The following is a 17,334-nucleotide window of genomic DNA, read 5'->3' as shown; positions in this document are numbered from 1 at the left end:
ATATCTTTATAGTATTTTATCCTATCTTATTCTTTTCTAATATTATAAATATATTTCTTGTAATAGTTTTTTCACAAGTCTCTTTTAATAAAGTTTTTTTATAAGATATATAAAGTGTTACTTTTTATTTATAAAATTTTATAATTTATTATAAAATCTCAGGCTTCTTGCAGAATATCTTTTAAAATTTAATATATATTAATAATAAATTTATTTTAAGATATAAATCAGGACTCAAGACTCAGGATTTCTAATAAAACTTTATATAATTTTTTTTTATTTAGAATTTAAATTTTTTTATAATTTTTTCTACTCCCTCCCTCCCTGTGAAAATGTTTATATATAATTTCTTTTCTTATATTTTATAATAATTAATAACTTATTTAATTAATATAGTATATTTTATTATATTTTATAATAACCAGTTTATCTGACTGATATAATATATTTTTTTATTTTTTATAATATTATATTAATATTCTTTTCTTGTGCAGTTTTAATAAAAATATTTATTATTATTTTTATATATAATTATCTTCTACTCTTCCCCCCTATAAAAAAATAAATAATTTTTTTATAAATAGTTATTATATTTTATAAAGTATAATATTTTTATATAAAATTTATTTTTTTATTACTACATGCTAATATACTACTGCTGTTACTATTAAATAAATTTATTATTATAATTTTATTTTTTATTAATTTATTTTTATTATTTATAGTTTTTTTTCTTATTTTTTATTCTGTAGTAAGCCTTTCTTTTTTTATAAGATTGATTAAATTTATGGTTAATAATAGTAGTTATTTATTATTATTATTATTATTATTAATATAGTTTTTTTTATCTGCAGCCCCTGTGCCTTCTATTATAATAAATTATTTTATTTTTATAGATATTTATATATATATATAGATATTTATATATATATATAGATATTGATTTATTACAGTCTGTACTTTTTACAGATATATTTAATATTATTTAGTTTTTATAGTACCTGCTGTCCACAGTTTTTATTAAAAAAATCTATAAAAAATAATATATTTTAATTAATATATTAGCAATCCTAATTATGAAAAATTCTTATATTTATAAACTATTTCTGCTTTCTGTAAATATTTCTAGAATAATTTAAAATTAATTATTATATTAATTTATAAAGCTATCTATAGAGTCTTAATTTATTAAAATTTTTATAATATATTTAATTATTTTATTTAATTTTTTTTTCTTAAAAATACAGAAGCTACTTTCTAGTTAAAAATATTAGTAAATACTAATATCTATTTTTTATTCTGTATTTTTTATTAAATAAATTTTATAAAAATAATTAAAAAATATATTTAATTTTATAAAATTATATTTATAATCTGAACTAGAGTATAATTCTTTTTTAATAAAAAATATAATATATATTATTAGAATTAAAGCGGTGCCCTGGCTTTTATAATATATATTAATAATAATTATAATAAAAAATATAATAATTATTTTTATATTAGTTATTAAAAATATTTATTTTAATAATAATCAGGATAGATATTTTACAGGATTAATATAATTTATTTTTTATTTTATAATATAAATTTATTTATATATAATATAAAGATATCTAGTAATTAGAATTTATAGAAAATTAGATAATTATTTTCTTTTTATTTTTATAATATAATCTCTATTATTTTTTTATTTTAATAATAAAAACTATCTCCTGGTTATAAATTTCTTATATAATTATAAATAATATAAATTTATAGCAGATTCTTATATATTATTTTTACTAGAATATTTTTTCTATTTAATTAAAATCTCTATACTTTAACTTTATTTTTATAATATAAATAATATCTTCAGGTAGTATTCACGAAATTTTTTTTATAAATAAAAATATTTTTATAAATTTATTTTATTTATTTTATAGTGCTCACGAAGTAAAACAATATAGAATATATTATAAATTTATATATTTATAAATAATTTAAATTAATAAATTTATATATTTATTTTTTTAATATATAATATAATTTTTTATTTTATAGATCTAGTTTCTTACTAGTCTACTTTTATAGAAGATATTTTATATATAACTAAATTATTTAATTTACTGTGAGATTCTTAAATTATTTTATATAATTATAATACTTTTTTCATTTTTTATAAATAAAGATTAGATTTTTCTTAACTCTTTTATAAATATTTTAAATTTTTTTAAGTCTTATATAAATATTTTTCTTTTTTTAAATTTCTTTATAAAAATTTAATTTAATTATTCACAGGTACTTCATGAAGATAATATAAAATAATATTTTTTTAATTAAGATTTATAAGAAGTTATTATATATAAATTTTATAAATAATAAAAGATTAACTTAATTATTTTATTTAAAATTTATATAATTTTACAAGTACTATTCAAGAATATTATTTAAATATTTTATTTAATTATTTATTTACAGATAATAAGCTGTACTTAATCTTTATTTTATTATAAAAATATATATAAAATTTAATTAGAATTTTTTTATAAATATATTATTATAATCTGTAATAATCTTCACAGATATTTTATATAATTAAAAAATTCTTTAAAAAAATAAAAAAAATTATTTTATTATACTTATTTATTATTACTAGAATACTATTAAAAATCTTTTATAAATTTTTTATAATATTAATACTTATAGATAAATTAATAATAAAATTTATTATAATTTTTTTCATAGCTTCGCGGGTACTGGAAATAATTTTAATAAATTTTATTATTTTTTATAAATTATTTTTTTAAAGACTTTACAGGTCTTATAATATATTTACATTAAATTTTTAATTTTTATTTACTAGAATCTTTATAAAATTAATATTATTATTTTTTTATCCGCAAAATATTCTATAATAAAATTATTATATAATCCTATAAATATTTATAATTTTAATTTTTATTTATTCAAAATATAGAGCTTTCTTGATTTCTAAAAAATTTATAATTTTATTATTTAATAAATTTATCTACTTTTTTATTTTTTATAAATCTAAAACTTATAGAATCTCTTAATTTTTTATAAATTCTCTAAATTTAATTATCTTAGATTAATATTTATAATATTTTTCTAAATAACTCCGCGGACAGGTTTTCACGGTAAAATATTTTTATAAAAATAATTTTTTTTATTATTTTTTTTCTTTATAAGTTATTTTTAGTTTAAGATATTTCTATAAATTAAAATTTATTTAATTATTATAAATTCTTCTTTTTTATATTATATTTCTAATAAATTAGAAAGTTATTATAATATTATTTTTTTAATTTTTTATAATCTTCTGCAGATACTTCTTTTTTATAATTTAATTATTATAATAAAATATTTATAAGATTTTAAGTTCCTGGACAGTATATAATATAAAATTTAAATATTATAAAATATTATATTTATTATACTTATCTTTATAAGAGTTCTTTATTAATTATAAAGTATTTTGAATTTTTATAATTTATTATAATTTTTATTATAAAGTCTGCTTCTTCTAGCCAGTATTTTTATTTTTTAAAAAACTTAATTATTATAAATAATTTCTAGTTTAAAATTCTATAAATTTACTCTATTATAATTATCTTTTATAGATAAAATATAACTAGTATTTATTAGCTATTCTTATTTTTTTATAATAATATTTTATTAATTATAAATATTGATATATCTAATTTAATATATACTTATTTTTTTTGAAATAAACTGTAATAATATTCTTAATAAATATATTTTTTAATTTATAAAAACTCTTATAAATTTCTTTTATTAAAAAATTAAAATTAGATTTTTTTTCTTTTACAGGGCTTCTTAATTGAATCAGTAAATGAATTAAATATTTATAAATATTTTTATATAAATTAGTAATATTAATTTATAAAATTTATAAATTATAGAAGTTTTTTTATATTTTATAGCTCAGGTTATTTATAGATTATTTAAATTTATTTTAATTTTATTTATATATCTTCACAGCTGATAATAAAATCTAAAATATTAATTTCTAGTCTTATAAAGTAATATTTATTTTATTTTATATATAAATTTATTTTTTCTAAAATTTATAATATTTTATAGATTTGCTTTTTATATATATCTGAATCTTATAAATATATTATAATATTATTTAAATAAATAATAATAAAGCAGTCTAGATATTTTATAAATAATAAATTTATAAAGTTCTAGAATCCTGCAGAGATATTAATTAATTTAAAAAATATAATTATATATTTAAATAATTTATACTTTATATAAAATACTATTTTCTATTTATAATTTTTTATAATTTTTATTTTATAATAAGCTTCGCGGAGATCAAGGTAGATAAATTATAATATTTTTATAAAATATTTAATATATTTATTAATTTATAACAGAAGATACTTATTCTTAATAATTTATTTATTCAATTTATAATAATTAATATATATTTTTAGGCTCCTATTCTTCTTCTTTATAAATAAAATTAAGATATTTATAAATAATTTAAAGTTTTAAATTTATTTTCTTATAAAATACTTTTATAAATATTTTTATAATATTTTTTATTCCGCGGGGAATATTTTATAAATTAAATTTATTTTAAATTTATATTTTTTTATAAGATTAATTTCTAGATTAATTCTTAATTATAAGAATAAATATAATATGATTCTTTTTTTATAAATATTTTTTAAAATTCTAATAATTACTCAGGTAGTTTCTTTTTCTGATTTTTATAAATATTTTAAATTATTATAATATATATTTATTCTATCTTTTTTTTCCGCGAAGAATTTCTCTATAGATATTTAATATATTTAAGCTGTTTAAGTCTTATAGAATCTTAATAATAATTAATTTTTATAAAAGATTTTATAATATATATTTAAAATATTCTTAGTATAATCTTCTCTGTATCAGATATATAATTATAATATTTTAATTTTTTATAATTATTTTTTTAAATAAATATTATTCTTATTTATAGATTTTATAAATATTTTTATAAATATTATAAAGATAAGATTTACTTCTACTTTTATATTTATTAATATTTTTAGTTTATAAAGTATATTAGAATTTTTTTATAAATAGTCTTCCATGTATTCATAGACTAGAATATATTATAAATAATATTTTTCTTAGTAATTTTTATTTTATATAAGTAATTAATTACTTTTTTATAACTATTTTTCTCATATATAAATAATATTTTATTATAAAATAGTCTTATTTTTTATATTTAAGATAAATAATAATTCTTAAAATTATTACAGGTTTAGTTACTAGTATTTATAAAATAATATTCTAATTTTTTTTATAAATAATAATTTTACAGCTTGTTTTCTTATAAAATATATCTATAGAATTACTTTATTTTATTTATAAAAATAATAATTATTTTTTATAAATAATTAAGGTTTTTACTCTACCAGCTGAGACTTAATTATATTTTTATAAAAAATCTAATTAAATTTTATTTATTTATAAAAAACTCTGGCTGTTTATAAATCTTATATTTTATAATTATAAAAAATAATTTAAAGAAGAAATAAAATTATATTATATTTAACTTCTGGATCTTATAATTAAGTTTTATTTTTATTTTTTTATTATTAAAAATACATAAATAATTTTTTTATAAATTAGAATTTTAAGAATTTATAACCAAGCTTTTTATTTTTTATTATTAAAATCTTTTAATCAAATTTCTAGAAATTTATAAAGGTTTTTTTATTTATAATTATAATAAATACTCACAGTTTCTTTTTTCCAGAAATTACTAAAGATATAATTTAAATATATTATTATAATATATATTCTCTATTTTTTATTCTAGTTATTTATCTTTATATTCTAAAAACTAGTTCAGCTTTTTACTACTATCTTATCTATCTATAATAAAATAAAAAAAAGGATAAATACAGATTGCTAAGATTAAAGAAGTATATTGAATAATAATTAGTAATAAGAATTTTGCTGGACAGATATTTGTATATTAATTTTACTGTAGTATAGGGAATCAAGATTATATCTAGATGATTAATAATTATCTATAAAATAGATTCTTTATTTAAGATAATATCATAAATAAGAATAATCTGATAAGTTTGAATTTTATAAACTTTATAAAATAACTTAACATAGTTAATAAAATGATGTTTCTGTATATAATCTTCCAGTTTATTATAAGTTTTTTTAAAGTAAGCTACTAGTAATAATAGCCAAGAATCTTTTATTATAAGATATTTAACTATATACTATATAGAACCTCAAAAGTCTTTCTAATAATATTATATATATTTATTCTATATATAATTAATTATAAGAATAATAATATAATCCTACAGAAAATAGAATAACTGGTTATCTATTATAACTAATATATAAGATTTTATTAAAGAATCATTCCTAATTTTAATGATTAAATTAAGATTTAAGTAGTAGCACGGAGCAGGATTCTAGATAATATTTTTCTTATAATGAATTATAAATAGTTAAAATTTAAATATATTATTATTACAAATATATTTAATATGAATATTTAGCTAATATTAAAATAATTCTATAAAGCAATAAATCTATTGTATATTTTATTATATTATTTAAATAAGAATATCTAGCAATACTGGAAAATATAATTAATAAAGATAATAAAATAATCTATACTAATCTAGCTGTATATAAATAACAGTCTATAAATATTTATGTAAATAATATTTTTAATATATAGACTAAAATTATAAGATTTAATAAATAAAATAAATAATATTTAATTTTTTCTATAAAGCTTACAGAACACTGGTAAAATACTTTTTTAATATTAAGATTGCTAATAAATTAACATAATTATAAATTTTTTAGTCAGAGGCATGGACTGTATAATAATAGGGAGATACTACTGCCACACTAGCTAGGCTTCCTCTATACTGGTCTCTGCTCATGCTACATCCTTTATCTTCTAATTAAGATTAGATTTGATTTCTTTTAGGTAAGGCTTACTCCTGTTTAAATAAGACTTATTTTTTAAATTAGGCAGAATCCTATTACTTATTACTTTAAAATAATTATTACTTGAGACAGAAAACTTTAGACCTCAGGCTGTATATATCTAATATAAAAAGATAATAGGATTCTGCCTGATTTAAAAAGCAAGTCTTATTTAAACAGAAGTAGGTCTTACTTAAAAGAAATTAAACTTTATCTTAATTAAAAGATAAAGAATATGGCATGAGCAGAGGCCAGTATAAAGGAAGCCTGGCTGGTATGGCAGTAGCATCCCCCTAATAATAAATGAATTAAATTAAAATAAATAATGAGATTATTTTTAAATAATATTAATAATAAGATTAGAAAGTAATAAATATATTAATCTATTATAAAAATACAGGTTCTGAATTATTTTACAACTTGTAATACTAGTTATATATAAAGAATATTAAATATTTCTAATAATAATAAAACTAATTTACTTTTTAATCTAAAATAAGAATAATAGATTTTTAATTTTAATATATATATAAATATCCTGGCGCGCTAGTTATCTATATTAGAAAAAGAAAGATATTATTACTATATTAGCTAGGCTTTTTTATACCAATCTCTATTTATACCATACTCCAGTTATTTTCTATCTATCTTAGAAGATAAGACATATATCTATTTATAATTTATTTTTTAAGTCAGGTATAATCCCACTATCTTCTTATTTTAGATATATACTGTCTGAGATCTTCTTTTATACTATCTGAGGTCTGAATTTTCTGTCTCAGATAAAAAATAATTTTAAAGTAATAAATAATATAGTTCTGCTAGACTTAAAAGTAAGTCTTATTTAAAAGAGAGCATATCTTATTTCCTAAGATAAATAAAAAGTAATTGAAGAATGTAGCAGAAACAGAAGCTGGTATAAAAATTTAGCTATAGTAATAGTATTTTTATAAAGAAAATTATATAAAAATATTAATATTTATTAAGTATAATTAAGTTTTAAAAATTTATAAGATCTGTTCTGCTTATCTGTTAATTTGATTAAAATAATATTATAATTAATTTAAAAGATTTTATTAGTAGTTTTAGCTCTGTATATAAAAAAAATAAAATATACAATAAAATTTAGAATAAATTATTATTTTGACAATTCTAAAGTTAAGTATTTAGTTATATAAGTAATTTAAATATTAGTCTTCTTAAGCTACAGTAATAGTACTAAAATGAAATTAATATAATATAAATATTAAAAGAGTTAAAATTAATGTTAATTAAATCAATTAATAATATTTTAAATAATAATATAATTAAAGTAAATATAATAATTATATTTATTTAAATACTTTTAATTATTTTTTATTCAGATTTAATAATAAGAATTTTCTTGTAATTTTTTGTAATATATATAAAAAATATATTAAATAATAATTTTATTAATAATATTAAAATACTCTCTTTTATATTACATAGAAAATTTATTTAATTTTTATTATAATTATAAATATTGATATATTTACTATTATATTTATAATTATGACCACTATAGTTACTGTCTTAAATACTATTATTAATATTATTAATATTATTCTAAGAGTTGCTAACAACTATATATATAATTAATTAAAATAATTCTTATATATATATTCAATTTATATAATAAGATAATATTTTTATTGATATTTTATATTAATTTATAATCAATAACTGCAAGGCAGATATATCCTGAATTATTATAAAAAATTATAAAAATTTAACATAATTAAATAATCTTAGTATTATAGAGCTTAAAAATATCTGTATAATATATAAAATAAAGTTTATTTACTTATACTATTATCATAAATAATTATAGTAAAGTTAAAAATTTTATATATTTTCTAAAAAAATATATACTTATAAGTACAGAATTATAATTCTGAAAATATACTGCAGGACTGGCTTTATATATAATACTAAAAATTATAAATATAAAATAATGAATTATAAATTTTTTTGTAATTAGCATTGTATATAATATATAAAGTATAATTATATTATCTAACTTGCTTTCTATTGTGTTATAATTATTATTTAATAAATAAAATATTATTATTACTAGTATAAATAGCCAGTATATATATATATATCTTTATTTTTATTCTTAAAATTAAGAGCTAATTCTTTTAAAAAATATATTTATTTTAAAGGAGGTCCCATGTATCTGGATTATATAAATATAAATATTTCTAAAAATTTCTATATTATATTAACTTGTTAGTCTAGTCTTTAAGTTTAGGAATAGATTCAAAAATATTAATATTAAATAAATTATTAAATAATATTATAATATTTATATATAATAAATAAAAATACTGAAAAATAATAGAAAATATAAATATTTAATAATTTATAATTATAAAGGCTCATAACCTGTGACAGAACTAAAATAATATTATATATATATATATATATATAAACTAGTTAGTTATATATATAAGAAGATGATTAGATGGCTAGATCAGATATTATATAATTTTTTTATAATATTACTTTTATATAATCTTTATAATATATCTTATAAATATATCTAGAAAGGATATTCAGATACTATTTTTTATAAATATAATTTTAATATTTAAGAAACCCAAAAAATATTCTTTAGACTTATATCTCTTATTGTTTAAAGAATATTTATTTATATATAAAAATTTTTTTCTTAATTATCAAGAATATATAGTTTTTAGTATATCTTTATAATTTTTTATTTATATATCCTTGAAAAATACTGAAGAATGATATATATAGTTTTATATATATAATTTTATATATATAGTATTTAATGCAATTTTTAAGAATTTTTAGTTTTTGAAAGTACTGGTGGACATGCTTTTATAGATATACTAATTAATTAATTAATTAATTAATATATACTTATATCAGCCCTAAGACTAAGTAGTAGATAGTATAAATCTAGTAACCGGATATTATACTGTTATAATAACTAAAATAATTATTTATATTTAGAGCTATGTAATATATATATATATATATATAAAGATTTTAATATAGAATAACTTTGGTATAATCTTTAAAATCTTTTAAATTTATATTATTTTTCTTATTTACGTGGAGAGAATATTAAGTTTAATTTATATAAAAGATATTATTTATCTGAGATACTGTTTATTAGATTTAATTACTGCTAAAAAATAAGATCTGTTTTATTGTATTGATTATTTTTATATAAATATTTTTATTATAATATTCTCTGCGTGGCTAGCAGGCGAGGTATTATTATAAATAAAATTAATATATAAAAAGATAAGATTATTTTTATTTTTTTTAAAAAGAATATTATTATATTCTGCACGAAGGGATTATTCTGATTATTTTGATATTTAATTTCAATAAGATTCTGAATTAGACCAGGTTTTATATTATAATAATAGATTATATTGCTTCAGAAGCTAGATAAAATTTTAAGTTTTAATATTTATCTATTATTATTTATACTTATTTATAAAATATTTTTTTTAGATATTCTTATAAATATACCTACATGTTATATATATAAGAATAAAATATAATAATATTAATAATTTTTTATTCTTCATAGATAGTTAATTCTATAATTTTGATTATATTAATATAATATCTGAAAATAATTTTTTTAATATTTATATCAAAACTTTGTCTTATATTTAACATAATTTAATATATAAAATATCTTAGAAGTGGGTTTCAGAAGGATTCTTTATATATATAAAGATTATTGTTTATTAGATTTTTTATATTTTATTTATTGATATGTTGAGATGATATATAGTATATTAAAAGTAAGATTAATTTATTAAACTTAATATTATTTTGAAAAAAGACAGTACTCTTAGAACTGGTTTTAATAAGACAATCAATATATTTATTATTAGGATTTTATATAGCTAGTCTTAATATAGAAATTTATTTACCCTAAATCTCATATATATATATATATATATATATATATTATAATTTTAATCTTTTAATTTTTACGTAACTGCTCCACGCGGCTTATAAAAAATATAAAAATTCTGTAAGAAATAATATTTAATAATATTAAGACTATGGAAAGTATCGAGTATCATATATTTTATTAAATTATTAGAATATTCTGTATATTATTCTGTATAATTCTCAAGATTTATTTATAAAATAAGCTATTGAAAACAGCTGCCTATAAACCTTAATATTGTTTAATTTATTTAATATTCTATAGTATATTTATATAATCAATAATTGTTTGTAAAATGGAATTATAAGTAAGATTTAATATTTTTCATGAAGAATTAAAATAAGAATTTTTAATTCTTAAATAAAAATCCAACAGATCTACTTAATCTTGAAACTATTATTCTTATAATAATTCCCTTTTTATAAAAATTATTATATGTAGAAACTTTTAGTTTAAAAAAGAAAATACTTGAGTTGTATTAATAATTTAAGATCTTAATGTAAGTTTATACAGACAGAAGCAGCTACAAAGATAATTTTAATATTATAATAATTATAAGATCTTATATTATTACTCTGTAGGCGTTTGATATAATATGTATAAATATATTATAAAATATATAAATCTTAATGTGATTTTGATTCTTATTAAACAATCATATTTTATAAATTATATTATTGATAATTATAATTCTTTCACTTTAAGGGGATACTACTGCTATACCAGCCAGGGTTTCTCTATACCGGCCTCCGCTCATACCATACCCTCTATCTTCTATTTAAAGTAAGGCTCGCTCCTTTTAAGATAAGGCTTACTCCTGTTTAAGTAAGAATTACTTTTAGGATTAAATAGAATCTTATTATTTTCTTATTCTAAATATATGCTGTCTCAGGTCTAAATATTTCTATTTTAAATAATAATAATTTTAAAGTAGTAAGTAATAGGAATCTGTCTAATTTAAAAAGCTATCTAAATTTAAACAGGAGTGAGTCCTATCTAAAAAGAAACGAGCCTTACTTTAAATAGAAGATAGAGGGTATGGCATGAGCGGAGGCCGGTGTAGAAGAAGCCTGGCTGGTATGGTAGTAGCATCTTCCTTATTTTATTAATCTCAATATTTCCAAAGATATATAATATAGCTAATATTATCAATAAATAGACTATTATCTAGGCTGATCCTGATTTCTTTATTTATTACTATTTAAATTAATATATTTTATGAAGTGGTATAATAAGACTTGACTTCTTTTGATATCTTAACTAAATAATTTTCTTATAGAGATTTTCTAATTGCAAAGAGATCTCTAGTAATAAATATATTAACTATCTTGCTAAGATTAGTACTAAGAATATTATTTAATTTTCATAAATTAATTTTATTTTTAAGATATTTATTCTGTATATGTCTATACTAAACATAAAAACTTTATTTTAATATAGATATAGTTTATTTTTATAAGTTATTTTGATATTATTAAAATGAAAGAATTAATTAGCTATCTATACAGAATAAAGAAATAATTAATTGAAAATATTTTATTCTCATGTATATAACATACATATGTATATATAATGATTCTTAAAGATATTTTATAAATATTTATAGATAAGTATTATAAATTAGATTTATTATTCTAGTCGATAAAGCAGTGCAGCTTATTAGTATAATATATATTTTAGACTAATTTAGAGTCTTATTAAAATATGAAAAATTGAAGAATAATAGATATTATATCATATATTAGGTTATACAGAATTCCTTTTTTTGATATATATAGAATATTGTTATACCTGTTTTGTTTTCTTTTTTATCTATTTGATTGTATTAATATATTTCAGGTAGAATTATTATGTAATTTTTCTAAAGAAAACTATTTTACTGGCTATTTTTATAAATAATATAAAATGAAATATAATGATATTAAATTATCTAATTATATAATATTAAGATTGAATAAAATATATTCAGCAGGATTTCCTAGTTTAGTTTTTATAAATAATTACTTGATTTTATTTTTCTAGTACAGGGGACTTTAATAAATTTAAAATTAGATTAAATTAATATTAGATTATAAATATTATTTTATTATCTACTTTTATAAGACCATCAGCTAACCAGTAAGTTTATAATTTATAAAACAATCTATATAATAATAATTATTATTTTATAATTATTTTTTAATATATAATTTTTTAGAGTAGTAGATCCAAGTTAATATTATAATTAATAAAGATTAATAAGTAATGTTTATCTTAAGACTGGTTAAAATATTTATATTAGATAATATAGATTAGAATTATTCATAACTAAATATTTATTATAAGTATTTATAATTTTATAAAAGATTTGTTCTATTTAAATATTTTCTATAGCTTAGAAATATATATATATATTCTTAATAAGCTGGATAGTCAGGATATTAAAGTATTAAGAATAATATTAAACAATCAATTTAATTTAATTCTACTAACCTAGGCGGCTAGAAATCTTATACAAAAAAATTAATATTTATATATTTTATTATATCATTAAAAAATTTGTGAGAGTAATATAATAATATTATATAGATATATACAGTAGCTAGCTAGGTAGGTAAAAAGATGATTAAGTAACTAGATCTGAAATTAATCATATAATCTTTTTTTACACTTTTTATCAGTAAGGATGTAGTCAGTAATATTATATACAATAAGTGCTCAAAAGTCTCGGGACAACCCCCCAAATCACACCAAAACTCATCTATTTTAGATCTATTTTGCTCAACAAATTTATATGATATAGTGAATTTTAAAATTAATGTTATTATATTTAAATATTAAAAGATTAATATTCTACCAAAATAATTTTTTTATAATTTTTTATATGAAACTGTACAGATTTAAATATAACTAAAATTTGAAAATTATATATTTTGTATGGGAACGCGTACAAAATTACCTAGAAAAAAATAGATTTTTATATCTATATTTTTAAAAAATCACGAAATGATCAATTTTGGGTTTTATGAAAAATAATATATATAAAAGATATTTAAAATTGATTGAAAAATAATATAAAGATATAAAAAAATAGTATATCATATAAATTTCTTAATATATTTACGTCGAAAAAATAGTAAAGATTTTGATTTATTATAGATTATTTCTTGAATAATAAATATTATTTATTATTTATTATATTTATATATAGAAATGATATTTATTTATATATACTCAGGATTAGAGACTTATTTCTCATTTTTCGAGAGAGTTGTTTGTGTTAGAAATTGAAGAAATTTTGAGTGTCCCGAGACTTTTGAGTATATAGTGTATATAATGTAAGATATGAGATTATTTATATTTCTTAGAAAATAAAAAATATATAAATATAAAAATATTAGATGAGATTTCAAGCATAATCTACCATACTAAGTTGTTTAATAAAGTAGGAATAAATAATATATCTAAATAATTTAATAAGACTATCAGCTGCTTATGTAATTATATTAATATAAATAATTTTACTTTTTAGTATATATTTCATATATAAAATACAATTTAATAAAAATATATTCTATACAGATATGCAATTCAGGATCTCTGTCTAGAATAATAATAAATCATTGAAACAGATATAGTATTAAAGTATTAATTAACTAGTTTAATAAATAATAATTAAAGCTAGAATAGCTTCTGTATTATTACTGCTTAAATAATATATTTGTTTTTAATTAAAATAATATAATAGTAATCTATTTTTCTAAACTTTACAAAATGGATTGTCTAGTAAATCAAAATATATAATTAAAGATTAATATTATATTAAGAGAATAGAAGCCAGTTTAATTATACTTATAAAAACGAATAAATCTAAGTTTATTATAATAAAGAAATAATAATTAAGCCAGTAAAATAATATTAAATAAAATTTCTTATCTAATAATATGATTTGACTGGGTTATTAATAAAAAAAAAATAATATTCTTATTATGAATAATATTATATTAGAATAAACATTAATTATAATCTAAATAATCATGCTATTATATTTCTAATATATCTAATATTATTAAAATTACTGTTCTGTTATATTTTGATAAAGAATTTTTAAAATTATGTAATATAGAAAAGATCTTACGGATAAAGAGATCAAAATACTTTAAATAATTTTATATATAAAATTTCTGTAGAATAAAATATTTTTATTTTTTATATAACATTGATCTTTAAAAGATAGATGCAGGAGCTGTTATCAGTAGATTTAATAAATTAAATAAATAATATCCTAAAAGCTTTAACTATGATACTGTCCAGTATAAGTAAAAAATATTATTAATATAAATAATTATAAGAAGACTCTTTCCCGCGAACACAAAATAATTTATATATAAATATTTAAGAATATTTATCACAAAAAAATTAAAAAATATTATATTACTTAAGTGACATCTATTTTGAATTATATAATAATTTAAATTTATTTATTATATGTATTATTTTTCTCGAAGCCGTCTGACAGCTTAATAACTAGGATAATAGAAATCTTAAAACTAATATTTTGAATGATGATTATATATATTTTTTCTAATTTAATATTCTTTACTAGTATAGTGATAGAAGCTTTTAATGATAAGATAAATCTTATAAATACTATTATATTTATTTTAAATATTTATTTCATTAGAAGAAAACATGTATCATAGAGGAATAAATTATATAATAAATATTTTATTTAATATTATTTTATATTATTTAGAAATTTCAGTACAGAGTATAATATTAGTACTAATATAGAATAAATATTTAACTAGTATTATAAAATATTAATTTCTAAATAAAAATAGTTTTTCCAATCTGCAGGACACCAGGAGTCTGGAGATTATATGATCATAATTTTAAGAATTTAATATTAATATAATAATTTATAACAAATATCAATATTAAAACCTGGATTATTATTTATATTAAATAATATATAAATCCATGGACTTGAGGCATATATTTAAAAATATAAATATATATAAAAATAGTATAATAACTATTTAAACAGTAATACAGGTTTTATATTAAAAATAATAAATTTTATATAACAAATACTAGTAGCTCTAGAAATAATAATAATTAATTTTTATATTGATTATTTGCGATAATGAATGCTGGTTTAGATATATTATTATGATTAATATTATTAAGTTTAGATAAAATAGAAGTATACTAGTTTATTTATATTTTAATATTTATTCTTAACGTCTCACTACTATTCTACTTATTTCTAATAAAATAATTAGAAAATAAAATAAAGATAAATTACTAATATTAAAAAGATATATTAAATAATAATTAAAATAATTAATAATAAAAATTTTCGTAGAATCAGAATCCCTGTATCAGCTTTACTGTAATATATAAAAATAAAATTATATATAAATATTATTAATAATATTTATAAGTTCTTTATTGAAGATAATATTATAGTATATATAATTTAATAAAATTAAACCTTATAAATCTTATAAGTTAACTTAAATAATTAATAAAATAATTTTTTATATATAACCTTCCAGCTTATTATAAGTCTTCCTAAAAATAAAATATTAATAATAATAATGAAAATCTTTTATTATAAGATATATAGTTACATGCTGTATAGGGCTTTATAAAAGGGTTTTTAAATATAGAATTATATATAAATTGATTTTATATATAAATAACTATAAAAATAATATAATTTCATAGAAAATAATTAGTAATTAATAATAATTAATATATAGAATTTAACTAGATAATAGATCTTAATTTTAATAATTAAATTAAGATTTAAATAATAGCGCGGAGCAGGATTCTAGATAATATCTTGGTTTTAATAATAAATATAAATAATGAATATTCAGGTGTACTATTATTATAAATATATTTAATATTAATATTTAACTAATATTCAAGATAGTTTTGTAAAGTGATAAATTGATTATATATTTGATTATATTTTTAAGCACGAATATCTACTAATATTGAAAGATATAATTAGTAAAGTAATAAAATAATATGTATCAAATCTAGTTATATAAAGATAATAATTTATAGATATTTTTATAAATAAGATCTTTAATATATAGATTAAAATTATAAGATTTAATATAAAAATAAATAATGTTCATTTTTTTATAAAGACAGGGCTTGTAGGATACTAGTAAAATATGGGGGATACTACTGTCATACCAGCCAGGCTTTCTCTATACCAGCCTCTGCTCATGCCACACCCTCTATTTTTTAATTAAGATTAGGTTTAATCCTTTTTAGATAAGACTCACTCCCGTTAAAATAAGACTTGCTTTTAAAATCAGGTAAAATCCTATTATCTTCTTATATTAAATATATAC

This window comes from Aspergillus piperis (genome assembly GCF_003184755.1).
Source record: "Aspergillus piperis CBS 112811 unplaced genomic scaffold BO85scaffold_3, whole genome shotgun sequence".
Taxonomy (NCBI): domain Eukaryota; kingdom Fungi; phylum Ascomycota; class Eurotiomycetes; order Eurotiales; family Aspergillaceae; genus Aspergillus; species Aspergillus piperis.
The sequence above is the reverse complement of the archived record's forward strand: the minus strand, read 5'-3'. Positions refer to the sequence as shown.